The sequence below is a fragment of the Chiloscyllium punctatum genome, chromosome 50, assembly GCF_047496795.1.
Source record: "Chiloscyllium punctatum isolate Juve2018m chromosome 50, sChiPun1.3, whole genome shotgun sequence".
Classification (NCBI taxonomy): Eukaryota; Metazoa; Chordata; class Chondrichthyes; order Orectolobiformes; family Hemiscylliidae; genus Chiloscyllium; species Chiloscyllium punctatum.
Window position 1 is genome coordinate 3,472,958 of NC_092788.1, and position 20,977 is coordinate 3,493,934.

Sequence of the window (20,977 nt, forward strand, 5' to 3'; positions counted from 1 at the left end):
GACATCCAGGAAAATCAAAGAACAAGAGCTGCGAAGTGCATGTTTATGCAAAGGGAATCTTAATGAATGTTTTGTCAGATGAAATCTGGAGGAGGTTGAGTAGAAGTAATTCATCCTGGTGAGAAGAGCACAGCGAGACTGCACAAAATAATGGAGATATTTCAAAGGGGCAGGGCGTGGGTGTAGGGGCACTGAGAACTGGCTGTAAATGCACAGTGGAGAATTGCCGATGTGGGTGCCGTGCATGGGCACGGAGAGACTTGCAAATTGGTATCACCCTCGCCCCTTGCTCTCGCCATTGATGAATGCTGGACATAAGGCACAGATAAACGCAAGATGTGGGAAGCAAGCTCCCTCTCGTTATGCACACACTGGATGCATCACATTGAACTATGAACAACTGGAGAAATCAGCATGTTACCTATAGGGAGTGAAACTAAACAGTGGATCAATAACCGCAGATTCATGCAACATAAACATGAAAAATAATTTAAAATGTAGGGTGTCGGTTTGCTTGCTGAGCTGTAGGTTTGATATCCAGACGTTTCATTACCTGGCTAGGAAACATCATCATCAGTGGCGACCTCCAAGTGAAGCGAAGCTGTTGTCTCCTGCTTTCTATTTATATCTTTCTCCTCGATGGGGTTCCTGGGGTTTGTGGTGATGTCATTTCCTGTTCGTTTTCTGAGGGTTTGATAGATGGCATCTGGATCTATGTGTTTGTTTATGGCATTATGGTTGGAGTGCCAGGTCTCTAGGAATTCTCTGGCGTGTCTTTGCTTAGCCTGTCCCAGGATCAATGTGTTGTCCCAGTCGAAATTGGTATTTTTAATCCGTGTGTCGGGCTACGAGGGAGAGAAGGTCGTGTCTTTTTCGGCTAGCTGGTGTTCGCATATCCTGGTTGCTAACTTTCTTTCTGTTGTCTTACTTAGTGTTTGTGGCAGTCCTTGCATGGAATTTTGTAGATGACGTTGGTTTTGTCTATGGGTTGTTCTGGGTCTTTTAAGTTTGTTAGTTTTTGTTTGAGAGTGTAGGTGGGTCTGCGTGCTTCTAGGATTCAGAGGGGTCTTAGTAGTCTGGCTGCCATGTCTGAAACTTCTTTGATATATGGTAAGGTGGTTATGGTTTCTGGCTGTGTTTGGTCTGCTTGTCGTGGTTTGTTCTTGAGGAATCTGTGGACTGTTTTTTTGAGTATCTGTTGTTCTCGAATACGTTGTATAGGTGGTTCTCCTCTGTTTTCCGAAGTTCGTCTGTGCTGCAGTGTGTGGTGGCTCATTGGAATACTATTCTGACGCAGGTTTGTTTGTGTGTGTTGGGATTGTTGCTGGTGTAGTTAAGTATTTGGTCAGTGTTTGTCGGTTTTCTGTATGCACAGGTTTGTAGTCCTCCGTTGTCCTTTCTTTCTACTGTGACATTCAGGAATGCGAGTTTGTTGTCGGTTTCTTCCTCCTTGGTGAACTGTATGCCTGTGAGGGTGTTGTTGATGATGTTAAATGTCTTGACTATCTTGTTTCATTTTGTGATGACAAACGTGTTGTCTGCGTAGCGGACCCACATTTTGCTTTGATTGTTGGTAGGGCTGTTTGTTCTCGTCTTTGCATTGCCGCTTCTGCTATGAATCCTGATAGCGGAGATCCCATGGGTGGGCCGTTGGTTTGTTTGTAGACTATGTTGTTGAAAGTGAAGTGGGTGGTGAGGCACAGGTCCACTAGCTTCATTATGTTTTCGTTGGTAATGTGATTGATGGTGGTTGGTGTGTGTGATGGTCTCTTCTAAAAGTGTGGTAAGTGTTTCCTTTGCCAGGTCGATGTTGATGAAGGTGAACAGTGCTATTATGTCGAATGAGATCATTGCTTCCACTTCCTCTACTTTGGTGTTTTTGACAATTTTTAGGAATTCCTGGGTGGAGTGGATGGAGTGTTGTGACTCTTCTATGAGGTATTTCACTCTTGCGTGTCGTTCGTTGTCCAGTCTGTAAGTTGGTGTTCCGGGTAATGAGACTATGGGTCTGAGGGGGCTCCTGGTTTATGGATTTTTGGTAGTCCGGTTCGATTTGTCCAACACATTGATCCTGGGACAGTCTAAGCAAAGACATGCCAGAGAATTCTCAGAGTCCTGGCACTCCCAACCACAATGCCATAAACAAACACATAGATCCAAATGCCATCTATCAACCCAGCAGAAAACAAAGCGGAAATGACATCACCACAATCCCCAGGAACCCCATCCAGGAGAAAGATCTAAATAGAAAGCAAGAGACAACAGCTTCGCTTCACTTGGAGGTCGCCACTGATGATGTTACCTAGCCAGGTAATGAAACGTCTGGATATCAAACCTTCAGCTCAGCGAGCAAACCTACACCATAAACCTCAACCTGAGCTACGAACCTTCACAAACTTTGCGATTTAAAGTGTCTTTATACGCATATCATTAATATACTTTTCATTATAATACCCGTCTGGTTGAAAGAAGAAGACACCGCATTTCAAGATGGATGACAACGTTACCAATTTTGTTTTGAAATTGAGATCTATTTGATCATTTTACACAGTGAACAAGTTCATTTTAAATAATGCAAACCACATTCTCTCACCTGGAATAAAAGTGTGATTTCAATATAAACATTGTCCTTGCTAAGGAGCAGGTACTCAACATGAAAAATAGGATGTAATTTTTATTCAGCATAGATCAATTAGCACCATTACCTTACTTCGGATTGACTGCAGTGTGCACATGCTAACTATGGTTTAAGAAAGAATGACTTTTGGAAACAATGATTCGGTGGTGACTAAAAATAATATTAGGTTCTCATGATGCAGATATTCCACCAATGGCTCCAATGGTGGAAATGTTGAGTGGGCAGTATTTCTATGATGGTAAAGACGTATGTGAGCTGCCAGGGATGGGAGCTTCCACCTCATCTGGAGCAGCGTCTTTTGACGTGGACCAGGGAGCATTATCGCATCAATCTGGGAGTTCCAACCACACCTGGAGAAGCTTCTATTGACATGGAGCAGCAGGAAGCACTGGCACATCCGAATGCAAGATCTAACATCATTTGGAGCAACTTCAGTTGGCATGGAGCAGGGAGCTTTGCGAGATCCATCTGGGAGCTCCACTCTCAGCTGGAGCAGCTTTTAATGACATGTAGCAGCAGGGAGCATTAGGACATCAGAGTGATAGATCCAACCTCAACTGGACCGCTTTTATTGACATGCAGTAGGGAATATTGGGACATCAGACTGGGAGCTCCAACTTCAAGTAGAGCTGCTTCTATTGACATGGAGCAGCAAGGAGCATTGGAACGTCAGATTGGGAGCTCCAACATCACCTGGAACAGCTTGTATTTACATGGAAGAGGAGGGAGGATTGGGACATTAGTCTGGGGGAAAGGATATTAAACTCTTTTAATCAAAAGTAAAATATGTTTCAACACCTCAGATGTGAATTGATTTATGAAGAATCTTTCCCGGGAAAATAATTAATTCTTTAGATAGTAAAGACAAGTCCTGCAAATATTCAACTCAGGAAAACGCATTGGCCCAGAGAGAAATGGGAGTGATGTTTCATGTCTTTGTCTTTTCTTTTCTGGCCGACCCTGCACTGGATTACATCACCGGAAGGACGTTTTCACTTATTTCCTGCAAATACGGACAGATCACTAACGTAATCTTACGTTGAAAATTAATGGGAATATGTGATGTTAGGCTGGAGTTTACCTCAAATTATGGTGAAAACGCAGCAAAGTCAGTTGCAATTTCCAAGATCAGCAGTGACCTTATTGATTGGCTGATCAGATTGTGAATGGTCGTTTTTTTTAGGACAATTTGAAGTGAATCAATGATGGTGATTATCTTTGTTCTTTGTTCACCTTGTGACTGTTACTGTTATTGCTCATGTCCTTGTTAACACCACAGCTCTGCAGCGTGTAAAATCTCAGCTGTGCATCTGACCAGTGGTACAACCATTCGTATAGCTGGCTACGGATCAGGTGGTTGTAGGTTCGACTTTTACTTTGCACAAGCGCATTGTGGAGATTCATCACACATCCAACCTAATCATTTTTGTTATGCTGAGGTGGGTAATATTTGACATTTTCATCTCCACGAACGAAAATTCTTTCTCTGTCTTCGACCAGTTAAACATTGCCAAGAGCTATCTGAGTAAAAATGACACAGCACCAGATTGAATTGACCACACGTATTTGCAAGCCCCAGTGTTCCATGCACTGCTTCTTCATCAGGTGTTTGTCAACTGTTGGAATCTAAAATGGCTTTGTGTGATTTTTAAAATTTATCCACCCCAGTCCAACCCCAACACCTCCACGTCATGGCTACCATCGACACCACGAACGGTCGGTTAAAGTCCAGATGATCTTCCAAAAGATCGCGCATATTGACACACACACCAAGTTTCTGCAGAAAAACACCCACCAGATGAAGGAGCGTCTATCCGAAAGCTAGTGCTTCCAAATAAACCCGCTGGACTCTGTCCTGATATTGTGTAATTTTTAACTTTGTCTACTCAACTCAAATACTGGCACTTCCATATCATAGACAACATCAGTCATGTCCCGCCGTTGTCAGAGAAGGCAATCCTGGAAGAGCCGCACACATTGCTCATAGGTACGTTTCATTTTCAGAAACCAATGCACTCAATTGATACAGCTCCTATGTATGAAAAGCACAGAAAAGAAATTTTGAGACTCAGTTTTGACAATATTTTGAAACTCTTTGGAAAGTGGAATCAGAGGAGAATGAAAATTAACTGTCCGACTGTGCAGAGAGAGGGAAGGCACTTTTCCCTTCTTTGATGAGCTGGGGTATTGACTGATCTAAGGCATGAAACAGATTCCTGGTAGAGCTGCGCTCTCTGCATCAGGAACAACAGGTTCTGATCTCCTGAACGGTAATGAAACCCAGGCCACTCAGTTAAAGCGCTGAATACTAACCACTAGACCACCAGGGATGAGGGCAGGAGCCGTTGCACCGTTTCTTCATAACACAGTTTTTGGAATTATGTCACTGCAGATATGTTTCCCCTCAAAAATGATTGAATTATCGAGTGTTTACAGCACAGATCTGGGTCCCTTCATCTCGTTTCCCAGCACTTGGTCTGTAACCTTGTGAACTCTGACGTTTCATTTGAATGATAAGTTCTCTGGAACGTTTTAATCTCGTAAAACACAATAAATGGGATTAAAGTTTGAGATGGGAACTGAATCCCATTTTTACCCATAGACTGAAGCACGCAGACACATTTCCCCAAGTGTGACACAGGCCTCGGGAGAAAACAAGCAGAAAGTAAGATTTCACCGACTTGTCTGATGTTGTCCCATTTCTGAGTTCAACACCAATGTCTGGTTACAGCAAAGAAAGGAAGCATTCATCTCCTCCCGTCCCAGTGTTCCTTACCCATTGTTTCCCCATTACTCTGTCGTTTATACTGCCGTTCTTGCTGCCAAACGTGATCACTGCTCACGCCCGCTATTTCCTGTCCTGTCTAACGTTTTGCCCCAAGTTCTTGGAATGAAAAACAGGAATGGCCTATTTCAAGCACTTTTCTAGCTTACAAGGACAGTGTTATCACCACTGAGCAAGCACATTGCCAGCTCAGAGAGAAGGTCTCATCCTTTAGAAACTGAAAGACAAAGATGATTGGATATCCTCAGTATTGTAAACCAAGCAACAAGACTGGAATAGGGCCGAGGGGTTCACGCACAGAAGGTTGGGTGAATAGAATGGCGAATCTCATGGTGTCCTGGGTGATGTTGACAGAAATCATCCCTGGTAGTATAGTGATGAGGATTCAGTGATTTCACTGTCATGGCTTGTTAAAGGTTAACGTTTACAGTTATCAATATGAAATACGGCTTGATATTTCGAAGCAGAATGATGTTGTGCAGCAGACAGACTCGTTTCCCTGCATGACCTAATGAGAGAGCTCAGAAGAGCCAGGAGGAGATATTAGAAGTTGTTCGCGGATAGGGTCAGGGTTAACCCTCAGGCTTTCCATAGGTATGTCAAGAATAAAAGAATGACGAGAGTTAAATGAGGTCCAATCAAGAATAATGGTGGGAAGTTGTGTGTGGAGTCAGAGGAGACATGGGAAACACTAAATAAATATTTTTCGACAGTGTTCACTATATAAAAAGAAAATGTTGACGAGGAAGATACAGAGATACTTGCATCTAGACTCGAAAAGATTGAGGTTCACAAGGAAAAGATATTAGAAATACTGCAGAGTGTGAAAATAGAGAAGTCCTCTGGGCCGGATGGGATCTATCCTAGGATCCTCTGGGAAGCAAAGGAAGAGATCGCCGAGCCTGTGCCATTGATCTAGAAATCATCATTATCTACAGGAGCAGTGCCTGAGGACTGGAGGATAGCAAATGTGGATCCCTTGTTCAAGAAGGGTAGTAGAGACAACCCTGGTAATTACAGACCAGTGAGTCTCACTTCAGTTGTTGGTAAAGCGTTGGAAAAGGTTATAAGAAAAAGGATTTTTAATCATCTATAAAAGAATAATCTGATCAGGGACAGTCAGCACGGTTTTGTAACGGGTAGGTTGTGCCGAACGAAACTTATGATTTTTTTGACAAAGTGACCAAACAGGTGGATGAGAGGAAGCAGGTTGATGTGCTGTATATGGATTTCAGCAAGGTGTTCGATAAGGTTCCCCACAGTAGGCTGTTATACAAAATGCTTAGGAATGGGATTGTGGCAGACACAGCAGTTTGAATCAGTAATTGGCTCGCTGAAAGACAACCGAGGGTTGCAGTTGATGCAACATGTTCATCCTGGTGTCCAGTTACTAGTGGCATTCCGCAAGGGTCGATATTCGGTCCACTGCTATTCGTCATTTTTATAAATGACCTGGATGAGGGCTTAGAAGGGTGGGTTAGTAAATTTGCAGACAGCACTACGGTCGGTGGAGTTGTGGATAGTGACGAAGGATGTAGTAGGTTGCAGAGAAACATAGTGAGGATGCAGAGCTGGGAAGAGAGGTGGCAAATAGAGTTTAATATGGACAAGCGTGAGGTGATACACTTTGGTTGGAGTAATCGGAATGCAAAGTACTGGGCTAACGGTAAGATTCTTGGGAGTGCAGACGAGCAGAGAGATCTCGGTGTCCATGTACACAGATCCCTGAAAGTTGCCACCCTGATTGACAGGGTTGTTAAGAAGGAAAACAGAGTTTTGGCCTTTATTAATAGAGAAATTGAGGTCTGGAATCAGAAGGTTATGCTGCAGCTGTACAAAGATCTGGTACGGCCACATTTGAAGTATTGTGAACAGTTCTGGTCACCGCATTTTCAGAAGGATGTTGACGCTTTGGAAAGGGTGCAGAGGGAATATTCTAGCACGTTGCCTGGTTTGGAAGGAATGTATTACGAGGAAAGACTGAGGCCCTTTAGGCTGTTCTCGTTAGAGAGATGAAGATTGAGAGGTGACTTAATTGAGATTTTGAAGATAATCAGAGGGTTAGATAGAGTGGACAGGGAGAGTCTTTTTCCAAGAATGGGGACGGCAAACACGAGGGGTCATAACTTTAAAGTGAGGGGATATAGGTATAAGACAGATGTCAGAGGTAGTTTCTATACTCAGAAAGTAGTTAGGGCATGGAAAGCTTTGCCTGTAACGGTGGTAGATTCGCCAAGATTAAGTGCATTTACATCGTCATTGGAGAGGCATATGGACGTACATGGAATAGTGTCGATGGAATGGGCGTCAGATTAGTATGACAGGGCGGCGCAACATCGAGGGCCGAAGGGCCTGTACTGCGCTGTAATATTCTATGTTCTATATGCTGCAGTTCCACATCAGCAATGTCATCGGCAATTGCCTGACGTTCAATCAGTTTAAAACAAGAACGGAGGGGGCGTCAGGAAAACGGAAGGGGAATAGTGGTTTGTGAGAGTTAACTACATGCCTCGTGGAGCCAGGTACAATGTAGATACTGAATATCGGTTTTCCTGTTTACCTTGGTATACTGATCACTACGTATCAATGACCCAATATTGTCTGCCCTTTGTGTGTTGTTCTTTGTACATTTCACCTCGGTTCAGTGCTCCGGGGGACCACGCTTTTTTAAATTTGGCACATTTTACTCAGGTCGGTTTTGCAGCTTCATATTAAGGCCAACAATTTTAGGAACAAATAGTCACCATTCAGACCATCAAGTCTACTCCGCTATTGAATGGTTTCATATCTGATCTGATAACCTTGAACTCCGCTTTCTTGCCTTTCCCCATAATGCTTGATGTCTTTGCTGCTTGAAGATCTGCCGATCTCAGCCTCATTACACCTAATGACACTTCCTCAACAGCCTTCTGCTACAAGAAAGTCCACTGATACAGAACTATCTGAGAGAATAAATGCTTCTTCAAATCTATTTTAATTGTGAGATCGGCATTCTAACACAAAGTTAGAAATCACACAACACCAGGTCATAGTCCAACAGGTTTAATGCAAGCAATAGCGTTTGGAGAGCAACTCCTTCATCAGGTGGCTTTGGAGTTCACAGTGGTAAGATACAGAATTTATAGCGAAAGGTTACATTGTAATGTCACTGAAATTATACATTGAAAAATACCTTGATTGCTTGTTAAGTCTTCCATCTGTTAGAATGACTATGTAAGGTTCATTTCTTTCTGATGTAAATCGAAAAACGTTCTTTTAACAGTTACATTCTCAGGTGGACTTTACGAATTAGTGTCAGCACAGATAATATGTTGAAGGGATTAGTCCCTTTGTGCTGCGTCCTTGCCATAATGTTTAGACTGACTCTAATCTAAAAAAAAGCAACACGCTGCAGGCAAGAATGCCTTAAGACATGGTACATTGGTGAAGCTGAGCAGAGGCGACCACAACGGAATGGGCGCTGCACATTAATCAACAGACAGGTGTGCCACTTCTCAGTTGGAGAGCACTTCAGTGACCCAGGACATTCGACCTCGGATCTTTGGGTGACAATCCTCCAAGGCGGTCTTCGGAACAGGCAGCAGCTAAAAGTGCCCCCACAGAGACTGATAGCTGAATTCGGTACCCATGGTCATTGGTTTCATGTCACAGTACAGGTGATCCCATTGCCATATCTACAAACAGAGACCCTCCTACACACACACACACACACACACACACATCCGTCTGTGGAGTGAAATTGTACTTCCAGAGTTACATTGTACTTTGCTCAAAAACTGCATGAATCCATGTAAGTCTCTGGTAACTCATTTTTATAAATTAGAATCAGTCTAAACATTATGGAACAGACAGCAGCAGAGGGGGGCAAAACACCAGTTGTTAAATTTCACCTGAGAATGAAATTTTAAAATAAAAATGTTTTGCGCTTTGCATATGAAAGAAGTGAAGCTAATATGGTCATTCCAACAGATCGGAGACTTAGCAAACAAGCAAGGTATTTTTCAATGTACAATTTCAGTTACATCACACTGTAAACATATGCTATAAATTTTGTGATTTACAACTGTGGACTCCACAATCACCTGATGAATGAGCAGTGGTCCGAAAGCTAGTACTTCCAATTAAACCTGTTGGACTATAACCTGGGGTTGTATGATTTTCAAATTTGCATACCCCAGTCCAAAACCGGCATCTCCAAGTCATTCGATACGAGGTGCTCTGGTCACAGAGCCAAACTTTCTGCATCCAACTTATTAAATCCTTGAAAATACCTCTATGTTTCAATAAGGATCATTTTGTAGTACTGAGTCTCAGCAGGCAAAGGCAACTGATTTCAGCGTTTCTTCCCATTTGATTTCATCTCCTCTATGAAATTCTCACTGACTCTGACAGAACTGCTACCTTTGCTGTTTTGTAATGTCAGGAACTCATGTTCAATTTCAGATTTCCATAAGGAACAGCATTTTTTTTTTCCCTGACTGGAAATCAACATTGGGAAATAGCAGTGAGACAGCTGCATTTCAGCACGTTCGCACCAAGGACGACATATGCAATGCTTGGAGCTTTTCTTGATGACTTTGTTTTTGCCTGTTTTGTTCAGTTGAAAAATGACAGTTTTTGAGTTTTTAAAAGCATGGCGAATGGTCCTTCAGCCTATTGCATCATTATCAGTTATCAAACATTTGGCTTGGAAACACAGTTTTCAGACGTGACTCGTCGCCTGGTGTGTTCTAACATTTCAAGTCTTAGATAAATTGTTATTCAATTTCTTAAGGACTTGAGTGGAACAAGATACATCTCTGTGAACGAACAGTTCTGAAAGACAAACTCTTTCTCGGAGCCATTTGTCAGTTTTCCTCATGATGCTGTTGAAAATGTTTCTGCGCTCACATCTGAATTGGTTTCCCCTGTTTCTTCCTCAGCTTCCTCCTTCTTTCTATTAAATGGTTTAGACTCCAGTACAGACACAAGGTGCAGGTTGAGGAAGTCACGTGTTTGTACTTTCATTAACACTCTGTCTCGCCGGGAGCTGCAGACCTTCCCCACGCTGATTCAGACAGCTCTGTCCTTCCTGTGACATTTCCCATGGAGAATGGAAGGACAGGCATTAATAACCCACACTTGGAAACGGAGCGACAGTTTTAAAACATTTACAGTGCCCCAGCCAGGAATTGAGTTCTTAACTCCCGCATGACATACGGCGACACTAACCACTATACTAGCAAGGAGAACAGTTTCAAAGGAGACACTTCAGCCCATTGTGGTTGCATTTGTCAAAAGCAACTGCTTCACGACCTGAATGCTTTAGCCCATAGCCTTCCAGGTATTGGCAGATCATATTCACATCTGCATATTCCTTCAGGTTATAAGGGTTGCTGCCTCTCTGACCCTTACAGACAGTGTGTTCCAAATTCGAACACCCGCCGGCTTTTACCACTTTTCTACACATCTACTTAAACCTTTCTGTCTTTCTCATTAAATTTCTGCCCCACTGTAATCGTTCTTTCCATTGATGGGAAACCCTTCTTTCAGTCTACCATGTCCATACCCCTCACAAACTCCTCTGCACGGTGACAAACAACCCCAGTTTGTCCTGTCTCCCTTCATGACTGAAACTCTTCAGCCTAGACACTATCCGAGTGAATCTCTCCTGCAACTTTCCCAGTGCGATCACCTCCCTGGACAATTCTAGCAATGAGCCGAATGAACATATTTCCATTCTGTAACAGCATCGGGGGTGGCACTGCAGCATTTATTGCCTTCCGGTTTGGAGTCACGTGGACGCCACACCAGATAAGGACGCGAGTTTCCTTCCCTCAAGGACGTCAGTGAAACAGATGGGTTTTTCAGACATCGTATTCTTAATTCTAGGCATTTATTGCATTCACATACTATCATCGTCGTGGTGTGGTGGGAATCGAAGCCGTCTCCACACAACATTACCTGACTTTGCTGTGTGAAACATCCAGTGATAATTCCACTAGGCAATCGCAGAAAGCCCTCATGGGGGATCTTTTCCAATAGAGTTTCTTTCCCCCAGTTATTCCTTATGCCCTTTTATTGAGCCTCACGCTCCAATAATCTCTGGTCCATGTCAGTAAAAGCTGCTAAAAGAGAATTGATCTCACAGCCACGATATCCAAACAGATCGAATGATTTGAAGGTGCCAATGAAGAGATTGGGGCAACAGTGAGTGCAACGGCACAGACTGGATGGTATCAACGTGAAAGTGTATGTTAGATTGTGCAATGCCTCAGTCAAATGGGATGAGGGACGGAAAAGAGAGTTAGGGAGAGTGCGAGGGAGACACATCTTCGAGAACTTTTGGGTTTAAATCCTGATACATGAAACGCAGAAATATCAGAGAACAAAATTCGATGGAAAACAGATCATCACCTCGGAAAATATTATCTTGTAAAAACGTTTAATTTCTGACCGTGTTTCACCAAAAGTAAAACTTTGAGAGAACTGACCGCCATGATGTGGATTCTAGCCGAGGTCGCTGCAATCACAATGCAGAAGGCGAACTACTAAATGATTACAGCACTCCACAGACCACACTTGTAAACTGCAACCAGGATGGTAGCAGAGGAAATGTCAGGAAGAATGTACAATATAAGGACTTAGCGATAGGCATGTGGGAACGCAGAATGAACCGAATCTTTAACTTTAGCATCCCCAGAGACTGTGGAGATTCCATGAATGAGAGCACAGGAGAATGGGCTTAATGAAACTCTCCAAACTTTAGGGAGAGTGCAGAATATTGTTGAAATGTATGCTTCAATAGCATTATATTTGAACATCGGCTACTTCATCACTTTGCCCACACAAGGCAGGACCAACTGCTACAGGCAATCACACATAATCCCATTTCCAGACCCGGAATCAGAGAAACTCTGTGAAGCATGGACGAAGATCCAATTGGAAACTGGGATGGAATGACAGGAGAGAGGCGCATGTATTTCCGAGGTTGGGACAGCTCCTGGTCAAAAGCGGGGCGGAAGGGAATACTTGCCCCATTTATAATATTATGACCATAAACAGTACATGTTGCTGAGACAGCCGATTGGCGCATCCAAAGCGTGTGGAGACTTTAACTTTCGGTTGGCAAGGTGCGAAATTTCATTTTCCTGTTTGGATCAGTGGTTTTGACATTGGCATCTGCTTTTGTTCGCATCAACTCAGAATCAGCTTCTTGTTCCCAATAAATACTGCAACCTGGAGAAGGTGGTGTTGTGGTTATAGACTGAACTAGTCATCCTTGGGGACTCAGACGCGGTACTGGTAATGTTAAAGTTCGATGAATAAAACCTGGAATGGAAGCCTGACCTCAGGAACAGAGAACATGCCTTTAATTTCCTGCAATCCCATTCATGCATGTTACTTATACAGGGGATGCTACCATTTTTACCCAATCCTGCCTACTTGTGTCTCCAGGACCTGAACGAAATAGCTGACCCTTGATCCGAGAATGACGACCCTGTGGGAAAGCAGGCCATTCGGCCCTTCCAGTCGACACCATCTCTCTGAAGAACATCCTAGCAGACACACACTCCATAACTATTCCGTTCCCCTTCATTTCCCATGGCTGATCCCAGCACCTTGCACACCTTCGTATGTGGGAGGAAACTCACACAATCAAAGAGAGAATGTGCAAACTGCACACAGTCACACGAGACTGGGATCGAATCCATGTCTCTCGTGCAGTGAGACAGCAGCGAATCAGGATGAACAACAAATGCTGTCCTGACCAGCGACATCCACACCCTGTAGGTGTATCAGGAAGAATAAAAACACATTCACAACATGGACAACGGGACTTATGTCTGCGTGGGCATGATTTCAACCAATCGTTCATCCTGGGTAGATACAAGGACACCGATATCACAGAGAAACCAGCGCAATGTGGGATTTTTTACCTGCTGAAGTGGAAACTCATCTACTCAGTCAAATTGGGTACAGACAGTTCATCAGTCCCGTGTATGGGAAGGGCTCAATGAGCAGAAGAACCTCCAGAGTAACCAGCAAGATTACATATTCCAGAAAGAGATAAATTAAACTGTTAACGCTGCTGTTAATCCCAACCAGATGCCAGTTTCATAGCGTCAAAGTCATAGGCTCACAAACAGGCCTTTCACTCCTACCAGCTCATACTGAACAAAACCCAAACTAAACGAGTCGCATATAATGGCTCTTGTGACTGCTGAGGTTTGATAATGCCCTTGTGATATTATTACTGCATTGTTAATATGAATGTCCAGATATAATTCTGGACACCGGATCAAACCCTGCCATGGCAGATGCTGGAATTTTATTTAAATAAATACCTAGAGTCGAATGATGATGTTGAATCAGTTGTTGTAGATCTGCTTCCCTAATGCCTGATATGGAAGGAAACTGCCATACTTATCTGGTCTGGCTTGTATGTGACTCCAGATCTATAATATCGTGGTTGATTCTGATCTTCCCTCTGGGCAATAAATTATGTACTAGGCATGAATGAATAGCTTTTGTTAATCCCACTGAAACATTCCACTTCATTTATCGACCGAAATATCTTGTAAATATTGTAAATGTACATTCATTCATCACTGCCTCAGGAAGTGAATTGCATACATAAACCATCCTCTGTTGAAAAAAGCCTCTCATGTCTTATTTTAAATCCCTCTTTTCACTTTAAACATTTGCCGTCTCGTCTTGATGTGCCCCTCCTTGGAGAAAAGACAGTTCAAGTTAACTCGAGCTGAGCTCTCAATAATTTATAAATTTCTATCAGGTCGCCTTTCAAACTTCAGTGTTCGAGTGAAAATAATCTCAGCCTATCCAACCTTTCGTTATAATTCAAACATTCCCCACTAGCCAGACACTGGTATCCCTGTTCTAAACCTACCCCAGCTGAATAATTTCCTTGCTGTTACTGGGCGACAAACACTGGACACAGTATTCCAGAAGACGCATCAACCAATGTCCTATTCAACTTCAACATAACGTACCGACTCCTACGCTCAAAGGACAGAGCAACGAAGGTAAGATGACATTTTTTTTAACCATTCTGTCTATATATGAAGCAAACTAAAATGAATTATGTATTAGCATCCCTGGCCTCCGTGTTCCACAACGCGATGCAACGCCCGATCATTAATTGTATAAGCCCTACTCTTATTTGATGTAGCAAAATGTAATACCTTCCATTTATCCAGATTAAATTTCATCTGACATTTTTCAGCCCAAAGACGGAATAGATTAAGATCCTTCTGGAATCTTAGATCACCTTCTTTACAGTCTCCAATTCTGCTGTCCTCTGCAAGCTTATGAGCTATGGCTTCTATGAGTTCTATTGTTTTCTCATATAGGTCAACGATTTTTAATTATTTGTCGTGGCCATCATTTAGTAGTTTGCAAATCAGGTAACAACTAGTCATGTAGTTAACCATGAGGAAGAAAGCCATAGACTGCAGGGAGATTGGAAACAATTGGCAAGAAAATGTGCTGAAAGGAATTCAATCCAGTGAAGTGGGTGATAATGAATTTGGGGAGGAACAATGATAAAAGTGTGACTATTAACAGTAACAAAAGAGAAATTGGAGTAGGCATTCGCGAATGTTTGAAGGTAATTGGACAAGGGATCAAGTGGTCTCGATGGGTTGGAGATACTTTCTGTTCTTGACAGCAGGTGGGAATATATAAGAGCAGGGAAATGATGCTGGAACTTTAGCAACGGCCTATTCAAGATCAATGGAGAGGGGAATCAGATGGACGGAAGTCCGTACTGCCAGTTCTGGAAATCAGAATTAAGATTCGAGTGGTGCTGAAGAAGCACAGCACATCAGGCAGCATCCGAGTTGCAGAAAAAAATAACGTTTCGGGCAAACGCCCTTCATCGGGAATAAAGCTGGGAGCATCGAGGGTGGAGAGATAAATGGTAGGACTGAGTCTGGGAAGAATTTAACTGAGAGTGCAAGAGGTGGATAGAGATGGGGTTAAATGTGATAGGTCGAAGAAGAGGGTGGAGCAGTTAAGTGGAAAGGAAGATAGACAGGTGGGAAAGGTCAGTAGGATGGTGCCAAGTTAGAAAGTTGGAACTCGTATAAGGTGGCCGTGGGGAGATGAGGATACTGGAGAAGACCACGTTGATGCCCTGGGGTTGAGGGTCCGGAGGTGGAAGATCTGGCGTCTGGTGGTGAGGGAACGGCGGTGCAGGAGACCCAGGAACTGCATGTCCTTGGGAGAGTCGGGGGGGGGGGGGTTGGTAATTGATGTTTTTGGTAATGGGGCATTGGAGTTGAATGTTGCGGGTGCCCTGGAAATGTTCTATGAAGCGCTCTCCGAGAATGTGTCTGTTGGCCCCAATGCAGAGGAGACTGCATCGCGAGCAACAGATGCAATAAATGACATGTGTGGAAGTGCACATGCACATTTGATGGATGTGGAAGGATCATTGGAGCCTTGAAAGGATGTAAGAAGGAAGATGTGGGTCAGGTTTTGCAATTCCTTGTGGTGGCAGGGGAAGGTGCCGTGAGGGGAGGGTGGGTCATTGGAGGGCCTGGACTTGACTAGGTAGTCGTGGAGGAAACAGTCTTTGTGAAAAGTGGATAGGGGTGGGGATGGAAATATAAATTTCCCTGTCACTGCAGATATTGCAAAACCTGCACCCACATCTACCTCCTCACCTCTGTCCAAGGCTCTAATGGAGGCTTCCACATCCATCAAAGTTTCTCCTGCACTTCCACACATGCCATTTCTTGTATACGTTCCTGCCGATGCGGTCTCCTCTAAGTTGGAGAGAGGAGATGGGTTCTCACAAAACATTTCAGAGAATATCTCCAGGATACCCGAAATAATCCACCCCTGTGCCCCATGGCTAAACTTTTCAAATCCCCCTCCCACTCTCCCGAGGGCATGCAGGTCCTGGGCCTCCTGTATCACCACTGCCTCACGACCCGATGCCTGGAGGAAGAAAGCCTCATCATCCGCCTTGGGACCCTTCAACCCCATGGCATCAATTTGGACTTCACCCTTTGCCTCATTTCCCCTCCCCCTACCTTACCCCAGTTCCGACTTTCCAGCTCAACACCGTCCGCCTGACCTGTCCCACCTGTGCATCTTCATTCCCATCTATCCACTCCACCTACTTCTCTGACATATCATGTTCACCCCCGCGTGCATCCACTTTCAGCACTCTCAGCTACCTTCTCCCAAGCCCCATCCACTTCCCATTTATCTCTCGATCCCATGTGCTCCCAGTCTCATTCCTGATGGAGGGCTTTTGCCAGAAACGTCCATTCTTTCCTGCTCCTCAGATGCTGCCGGACCTGCTGTGCTTCTCCAACATCAATCTAATTGAGGGGAGTCAGTAGATTGAGAGGGTTTTCGGATATTTTCTATTGTTGACCACAGGCTGTGGATGATAGTAGAACTTTAGCAACCACCAGTTTAGGGAACAGCGAAAGGACTGAGCACAAGTCTGGTCACCGCATACATCAACATTTTTCTTAAAATTGTCAGATAAAAGATGTAAGGCTGAATTATGCCACTTTGCCCATCAAGACCATTTCACCAATGAGTTTCTCACTGATTCCTTTCCAAGTCAGGGTGCTATGGGCCTTGGAGGGTAACTTGAAAATGGTGGCATTTCGTTGTACCTTCCAACCTTGTCCTTATAGTCAGTATAGCTGTTGAGCTTTGAAGGTTGTCAAAAATGCCCGAATGACTTACTCGAGTGCATCTTATAGTTGGTGCACTCTGCTGCAATTGTGCCTTAGCGATGAAGGGAATGAATATTGCAGGTGTTGAAGAGGGTACACTCAAGTGACTGCATTGTCGTGGACGGTGTCCAGTTGCTGAAGTGTTATTGAAGTTACACTTCAATGGAGAGAGTTATATTCCACGTCTCATTTGTGCCTTGCAAACGATGTAGGATTCACAGAACAATGATTTGGGTTTATAATCAAAAAATGTCTGAAGAACATGTTATTGTTGTCAAAGTGTTTATGTAGCCAGTTTCTATAAGCTTTTTCCCCGAAATAATAGCTCTGTGGACGATTACACGGAGTAATTTGTTTACAGTAAAGTTATTGAATGTCAATGAGATATGATTAGATTCGCATTTGTCAGAGTGATCATTACTCTATTTCGCCCTTGTGTGGACCAGTCTGATTCCAGTCGCTGTCTGATTTCAAATCCAATTGCCGTCTAGGCTTGAACGTTCAACCGTTTCTTCCCATAAATGTCTCCACCTGCCTTAATAATATGTAAGGACGCTACAGGGGACAGCAGAGATTAATGAACATGTTGTCAACACTGGAGAAAATGGAGCTTCGTGGAATGATTGGTTAGGCTGGGATTATTCTCCTTGAAACAAAGGAGAGGGAGGGGAGCTCTATAATCACATAATAATATTTATGAACGTTCAATATTCATGGGATCTTGACAGGGTAGTTACGGGCAGGTGATTCACCCTCTGGTATGAGGAGAGTACCAGAGGACATGAAGTCAGAATTAGATATTGCCTATTTAATTCAGAAATGAGGGGTAATTTCTTTGCTCAGGGGTTAATGAATCGGTGGAACTCCTTGCCGAAATCGTTGTTGAGGCTGAGTTGTTGTGTATTTTCAAACTGTGCCAGACAGATATTTAACCAGAAAGATGATGAAGCTTTGTCGAGGCAATGCAGGAGAATGGAGTTGAGGATTATCAGATCAGCCATGAGTTCATTGAATGGTGGAGCAGACTCGATGGGCTGAATGGCCGTCTTCCAATCCTGCACCATTTGGTCTGACGCCTTATTTTATTGATACCTTTAGAATTCTGAGGGGATGGGATGAAATGATAGAAAAGGTTTCTCAAACTGACCAGACAGATCAGGAACTAAGCTCATAAGTTCATGAACAAGAAATGTGCTGTGGCCTGGACACAACAAATGGCACTGGGCACACCGCAGATGGGTATGTGCAGTTGTTGTGATTGCTAAAGAAAATTGCTGGATCCAATATTGTTGCCAACTTGGTGATCACGCTGGATGAATGATCGCGGTATGATTCACACAGCAAAAGGTTGTGAAAGAATGAAAGATTCGTTTCATTGGAAAAGTTTCCTGCGGTTCGAATTCAATCGACTGTTTAAAATATTGATCAGAACTTTGTGTGGAGCATTACATTAAAATTCAGAAGCCCACTGGACAAACTATTGCACCCGATCTCTCCTTATTTGTTTCACTTTCATTCGATGTAAAGTCATAGAAAGTCAAGATGGAATGAAAGGAAAAAATAAACGTTTGCACTCCTTTTCATTATCCCAATGTAACGAACAACAAAACAAATTGCTTTACTTTGACTTTGATGAGGTATCGATTTATCACAAATCTCTGGTGCAATGAAGGGCAAGAGCAAGATTCTCCACCCACAGTATTTTAAAGATGCGAGGCACAAAGGGAAACCACAGCTACTTCTGATGTAAGTAACAGCCAGAAAAGGATTCAAATCCACACATGGGCAATGGAAGAGCAACCCGTCGCCTTAACCTCTGGGCCACTTCAGCCCATTGCAAAGGGGCTCACATGTGAACCCGTCAAGATCACATATGGTGTACCTCGGGGATGAGAAATTCCCTGACAGGAATCGAATTCACACCATTATGTTTCTGCTTTCAGCAGAATAATAATACCAGCAAAATCCAAGGGATTGACCTCGTCCTTGGAAGGAAAACCTTGTCCTTGATTTATTTCGAGTCGGAACTGTCTCAGAATGACCCAGCAAGCATGAAATTCCCGTCATGTTCACACGCACATTTCGTCTTGACGCATAATTTCTTCAGACAGTTTCTATCGCACGTGAAGAAGTATATATGGAGAGAGAAGTGAAGGTGATGGTTTAGCTCGATGGTCTTTCTCATATGGCTGAACCTGAACTGGGTAAAATTCCCGGAAATGCAGTTTTGTTCGTTTCATTTTATTAATTTTGCTGCAACTTCACTCTGTTCATTCCAATGATCGGAAGTGAATTGGATTTATATGATTGGAACGCTCAATGTTGTATTCAATTTTGCTCCGAATTTATTTCAGCTTAAACAAAATACTGATGAGAAAAACAGAAGGTTGAACTACAAAACAAGATGCCAGTTTTGATGCTCAGTTACGTTGGCAGATTTCAATGGGTGTCAAATGAACCCAACATCATGGCGATCGTCCTCCAATCTTTAAGGCATGGGATTAAAGCAGGAAATCGATCTCCAAGAGACGGGTCACTTCTGATTCATTAAGGAATAGCTTTCCTTGACAATATACAAAATCTGCTCAGTTCCATTTATAATGCTTCATGTTGAATATTAATATAAATCTTGAAAACCTCTGAGTTTTTTTTTTGCTGAATCTTACTCAGCTGCATTCGTTTCCGATATTTCTTTGCATCTGAAGTTGTCCAAATTAGATATTGTTTCCTCGCACCTTCGACCCACTACACCCTCCTTTACACTTTTACATGGCCACACGATTTCTCTCTCCTGGTGAAACTCACTGCTTGCGTGTCTCTAAATGTGCCTTTCCAAATATTTTGGAAACGGATTGTCTGAGTGACAGAAATTCTGCTCCCATTATTTCTTTGCCCTACATCGATGGTTTTGAAATCTTGACTTTCAGAAATGTATGAACGTGAAATAGTGAATTTACCACCTATTTACTCTCTCCAAACCTCAATTCATCAGGAAAACTTCCATTCGGTTTTCCTTGGTTTAGTTTCAAATTTTCCAACACACAAATAAATAAAATTCCATCCCCACTAAACGCCGTCAGCATCGTGTCTAATGTCTTAGCAGCCCAGTAAACGCTGGCAGTGTCCTCTCTGATAGAATCACAGATTCCTTACAAGGCAGAAAGTGCAGTTCAGAAAATCGGGTCTGGAGGGAGACTCTGAACAGCATCTCAACCAGACCGAGCTCTCGTCTCTATCCCCACAGGCCTCTGACTTGTGATTTCAAATAAATCTTTTGGATGAAAACCTGGCATCGTGTGTCTGCTGACCTTATCACTGCGTTACCCATGGCTAATTCACTTAACTTACTGAATTCACTCTCTGGACACATCAGCGTAATTTAACATGGCTAATCCACCTAACCTACAGACCTAAGAACAATGCAAACCACTGAGAAAATGTACCATCACATTCAACACTATCTGTATCATGTGTAATGGCTTCACACACTGGCAACTCCGCCCAGTGAAAGCAAGCTGCGCCCACCAACCCGAATTCAATGCATCCAAACACGGTTCTACGGTAGTTCTGCGGGAAATCTTTCTGCACTCAGATCTGAATGAGTTTACTCTGTTTTCTTAATCAGATTCCTGCTTTAAATAAACATATCAGTCAGGAACAACTCTATATAATGTTTTTCATTACAACACAAACACAATGTGCAGTTTGCAGAAGTTACGTGTTTGCACTTTCACTGACACTTTGTCTCCCCAGGAGCTGCAGTCCTTCCCCAGCTGATTCAGACAGCACTGACCTTCCTATGACATGTCCCATCGAGAATGGAAAGCCAGACATGAATAACCTTCACTG